The sequence below is a fragment of the Nerophis ophidion genome, linkage group LG27, assembly GCF_033978795.1.
Source record: "Nerophis ophidion isolate RoL-2023_Sa linkage group LG27, RoL_Noph_v1.0, whole genome shotgun sequence".
In the NCBI taxonomy this organism is placed as follows: Eukaryota; Metazoa; Chordata; class Actinopteri; order Syngnathiformes; family Syngnathidae; genus Nerophis; species Nerophis ophidion.
In genome coordinates, this window is record NC_084637.1 from 34,102,344 (window position 1) to 34,107,929 (window position 5,586).

Below are 5,586 nucleotides of genomic sequence, written 5' to 3' on the forward strand. Positions count from 1 at the left end.
TGCTATTTAAGCTGGTCTGTTTCTGTTCTTCATCCTGGCAACATCACCATCTATCACCCTCGATACCTCAACCCACATCATGCCATGCTACCTACACTCTGCTTCATGTCATGTTTACAGTTCCATGCCAAGTAAGTTTTTGTTTATTGTTCATAGTTTCTGCCTTTGTGCAGGTTTTGTTTCCTTAGTCAGTTTTGTATTTCCGCCCTTGTGCGCGCCTTTTGTTTGCCTTTTTTGTAGTTATAGTGTTGGTAGAGTGGCCGTGCCAGCAATTTTAGGGTTGCAGGTTTGATTCCCGCTTCAGCCATCTTAGTCACTACCGTTGTGTCCTTGGGCAAGACACTTTACCCACCTGCTCCCAGTGCCACCCACACTGGTTTAAATGTAACTTAGATATTGGGTTTCACTATGTAAAGCGCTTTGAGTCACTAGAGAAAAAGCGCTATATAAATATAATTCACACATATTTTTGATGACATGTTTTTAATCCAATCTGCACTTTGTTAGAATATATAACACATTGGACCAAGTTATATTTCTAACAAAGACACATCATTATTTCTTCTAGATTTTCCAGAACAAAAATTTTAAAAGAAATCCAAAAGACGTTGAAATAAGATTTAAATTTGATTCTACAGATTTTCTAGATTTGACGGAATATTTTTTATTTATTTTAATCATAAAAAGTTTGAAGAAATATTTCACAAATATTCTTCGTCAAAAAAACAGAAGCTAAAATGAAGAATTAAATTAGAATGTATTAATTATTCTTTACAATAAAAAAAAAAAATTACTTGAACATTGATTTAAATTGTTAGGAAAGAAGAGGAAGGAATTTAAAAGGTAAAAAGGTATATGTGTTTAAAAATCCTAAAATCATTTATAAGGTTGTATTTTTTCTCTAAAATTGTCTTTCTGAAAGTTATAAAAAGCAAAGTAAAAATAATAAATGAATTTATTTGAACACGTGAAAACCAAGTCTTTAAAATATTTTCTTGGATTTTCAAATTTTATTTGAGTTTTGTCTCTCTTAGAATTAAAAATGTCGAGCAAAGCCAGACCAGCTTGCTAGTAAATAAATACAATTTAAAAAATAGAGGCAGCTCACTGGTAAGTGCTGCTATTTGAGCTATTTTTAGAACAGGCCAGCCGGCGACTCATCTGGTCCTTACGGGCGACCTGGTGCCCGCGGGCACCATGTTGGTGACCCCTGTGTTAGAGCATAAAGCAGTTCTTTTGTTGCACAGTCAAAGTTGGAGTCCACTGGAAGATTTAACAAAATGTATTAAAATTGGTCTCAGGAAATGTTGCAGCATTAGTTTCCCTCTTGAAATGCATTTATTAGTCAGTCCATATTTAAGAACAACCAGTATCTTCTACAAGGGTGAGCCCTGATGGATAAAGTCTATGGGCAGACAAGTGTTCATAGTTGGGCCCATTTCTGGGACTTCTGCAGCTGGAGTGGCTGTTTTGGTGATTTTCAAGGTCTGTTTTGGGAATGAGAAAGTGTAGCTAAAACATTCCCGTCTTTGATGGCTCGAATTTTATATTTTATCCCTCCTAACTGGCGTGGATATACAATATGTTGCTGTTGCAGGACTCATCAACATGAACATGCACGACTAGACAAAACCGAAGGATCAGCTTTCAGGCATTCTTGGAGTAGCATGGGAAGCACAGACGACAGGCCCGAGACGTCAAAGCAACCACTTTTTAATGAAAACAATGAGCTGACTCCTGGGGGTGAATGCTTCATTTTCGCCTGTAAGGAATTTATCAAGTGAACTTAAGTAAAGTGAAAGGTAGATTAAAATAGTATATACTCTAACAATACTCTGGGCAGAGTCCTGGAGGGTGCATGGGAGTTTACCCAAGCAGTCTACATGTGTTTTGTGGACTTGCAGAAGGCATTGGACCGTGTCCCTCGGGAAGTCCTGTGGGGAGTGCTCAGAGAGTATGGGGTATCGGACTGTCTTATTGTGGCGGTCCGCTCCCTGTATGATCAGTGTCAGAACTTTGTCCGCATTGCCGGCGGTAAGTCGAACACATTTCCAGTGAGGGTTGGACTCCGCCAAGGCTGCCCTTTGTCACCCATTCTGTTCATAACTTTTATGGACACAATTTCTAGGCGCAGTCAAGGCGTTGAGGGGTTCCGGTTTGGTGGCTGCAGGATTAGGTCTCTGCTTTTTGCAGATGATGTGGTCCTGATGGCTTCATCTGGCCAGGATCTTCAGCTCTCACTGGATCGGTTTGCAGCCGAGTGTGAAGCGACTGGGACGAGAATCAGCACCTCCAAGTCCGAGTCCATGGTTCTCGCCCGGAAAAGGGCGGAGGGCCATCTCTGGGTTGGGGAGGAGACCCTGCCCCAAGTGGAGGAGTTCAAGTACCTAGGAGTCTTGTTCACGAGTGAGGGAAGAGTGGATGGTGAGATCGACAGGCGGATCGGTGCGGCGTCTTCAGTAATGCGGACGTTGTACCGATCCGTTGTGGTGAAGAAGGAGCTGAGCCGGAAGGCAAAGCTCTCAATTTACCGGTCAATCTACGTTCCCATCCTCACCTATGGTCATGAGCTTTGGGTCATGACTAAAAGGACAAGATCACGGGTACAAGCGGCCCAAATGAGTTTGGGTCTCTCCCTTAGAGATAGGGTGAGAGGCTCTGTCATCCGGGAGAGAAGAGCCAGATGAGGTGGTTCGGGGATCTGGTCAGGATGCCACTTAGGGTACGTTCGATTGGTAGGAGGCCACAGAGAAGACTCAGGACATGTTGGGAAGACTATGTCTCCGGCTGGCCTGGGAACACCTCTATATCCCCCGAGAGGAGCTGGACGAATTGGCTGGGGAGAGGGAAGTCTGGGCTTCCCTACTTAGGCTGCTGCCCCCGCGACCCGACATCGGATAAGTGGAAGAAGATGGATGGATGGATGGATGGATGGATTAAATGAAAATTGTGCAGATTTTGTCAGACATATTTCAAAAGTTCCTAGGGTTTTAAGTCTGTTTTCAAGTGTATGCTTATTTAGTATTAGTCTAATAGTGTGATGTTGTTGCACTATATCAGGGGTAGGGAACCTATGGCTCGTGAGCCAGATATGGCTCCTTTGATGACTGCATCTGGCTCTCAGATGAATCTTATCTGACATTGCTTAACAGGATAAGTAATGAATAATGCACCTGTTCGAGGTTTTGGGTGGCTCAGCCAATGCCAGATGTCTTTCGGGGTACAGGAAGGTCGCATTATTGGTAAGAAGTATTGTATTTATTATTAGTTAGCTTCAGAATAACAATGTTATTAAAAATAATGAGACTTATTGTACTCTAAAAATGTTGGTCTTATTTACAAATGAACGGATTTAGTTGTATTCACTGTTAAAAAATATGATATGGCTCTCATAGGAATACATTTTAAAATATTTGGTTTTAATGGCTCTCTCAGCCAAAAAGGTTCCCGACCCCTGCGCTATATTATGAACGAGACAGGGTGTTGTGTTTTATTTTTGAAGTATTGGTTTTATTTTGAAGAACCGGATGTCCGGTGCGGGAATTGACTTTGCTGTTTTTTCGGATATTTACTTCCTCTTTTGGACTTTTGATGAGGAGGTAATAGTTCTTCACTGCTCTGTGTTTCTTAGTGTAAATATTCTTTCTAAATGTTCATAACACTTCAAAAGTTAAGACATTAATGTTGTAGGTATAAGTGATGTGTTGTTTTAAGTATTTTTTGTATGCACAATTTTGTTAAGTAAGGAATAGAGCGTCGACTGTTTGAAATGTTTGGTCGTAATTATGCATGGTATTTGCGCAGGTATCAGTCCGCCAGAAAGTAGAGACCTGTGTATGTGTTACGTGTTTCCAACACAGGTATGTGGATTCGTGCATTATTTGTTGTTGTTGTGATAAAACGTTTTTGTTAATGTTTTTTAAATTATTATTTTTATATGTTGTTTATTTTCTCCTCTTTCGGACTTTAAATGAGGAGGTATCAGTCCGCCAGAAAGTAGAGACGTGTGTAAGTGCTTCGTGTTTCCAACACAGGTGGCCAATAAATGATGAAACGACGGAATGTTGGAGTGTCTTTAATAAAATAAAATAAAAAAACTACACAACGCAGAATAAGACCCACTACAAAAGGAGAAAACAAACAATCAGATAAAAGATAAGTAGCAACCCTCTATCCCTGTTTGATTGCTCATGCCTAAAGATGCAATGACCTTGTATTGGCTGCAGGGGGCAACGTTGCTCTGCAGTTTGTGTTAGTTTTCTGCTCTCCTTGCACAGCCATCCATCCATCCATTTTCTGCCGCTTATTCCCGTTCGGGGTCGCGGGGGGCGCTGGCGCCTATCTCAGCTACAATCGGGCGGAAGGCGGGGTACACCCTGGACAAGTCGCCACCTCATCGCAGGGCCAACACAGATAGACAACATTCACACTCACATTCACACACTAGGGCCAATTTGGTGTTGCCAATCAACCTATCCCCAGGTGCATGTCTTTGGAAGTGGGAGGAAGCCGGAGTACCCGGAGGGAACCCACGCATTCACGGGGAGAACATGCAAACTCCACACAGAAAGATCCCGAGCCTGGATTTGAACCCAGGACTGCAGGACCTTCGTATTGTGAGGCAGACGCACTAACCCCTCTTCCACCGTGAATCCCCTCCTTGCACAGGCTGGAGCAAAATAGTGCATTTGAGAGTTTGTGAAGGCACTGACCATGCTTGTCATGCAGTACGTTGTTTTCTTCGTTTCATTTTACTTCTATAACTTTTCAAGATAATTTAATACATTACATCTTATGTTTCATTATTATTCTCATTTTCCTGTCTTTGATGTTACATTTAAAGGGGTCAAATTTTGATTTCTACATTTAAAACACTTCCTTGTGAATTGTATGTATATAGCGCTTTTTCTCTAGTGCAGGGGTAGGGAACCTATGGCTCTAGAGCCAGATGTGGCTCTTTCGATGACTGCATCTGGCTCTCGGATAAATCTGAGCTGACACTGTTTAACACAATAAGTAATGACTAATTCCATTTGTAATCAAAGTGTTAAAAATAACGTTCAAAATATTAAACATCCTCATGCATTTGAATCCATCCATCCTTTTCCTACCGCACTTGTTCAAGAAATTGCATGATTTATTTATTATTGTTTTTTTAAGGCTTGCCCTCCTGGGGGTTCTTCAGACCACCAAGCACCGACATGAAAGCCTGTTACAGGGTTACGATATTTTTTTATTTTTCAATTAGTCTCTCAGTTGCTTTCCAGCAATTGTCTTTTTCTCTTTCGTTCTCGCTCACGCTCTGGCTCCAGCTCCAACCCTGTCTCTCCTCCTGGCTGCTGCTTAAAACATAGCGACCGGTGATTAGATAACAAGGCCCAGGTGGGCCATTACGCACCTGTCGCTGATTTCGAGGCCGGTCCTGGCACATCCCGCTTCGCAGCAGGCCGGCAGGCCACGCCCCTCCACAGTTAGCTTCAGAATATCAACGTTGTTACAAAGAACACGAGACCTATTCTAGTAATGTTGGTCTTACTTAAAAATGCACGCGTTTAGTTGTGTTCAGTGTTGAAAAAAAAATTATAT

General features: G+C 41.9%; 1 long non-coding RNA gene across 1 annotated transcript in view; it reads left to right on the forward strand.

The window, feature by feature from the left end:
• The first annotated feature begins 4,657 nt into the window (after nucleotides 1-4,657).
• The window catches only part of LOC133544274 (uncharacterized), a 93,942-nt gene continuing 93,013 nt past the window's right edge, over nucleotides 4,658-5,586 (forward strand). The window contains exon 1 of the long non-coding RNA XR_009804616.1: nucleotides 4,658-4,727. This is a non-coding gene — a long non-coding RNA (uncharacterized LOC133544274). The remainder of the gene's footprint in view (nucleotides 4,728-5,586) is intronic.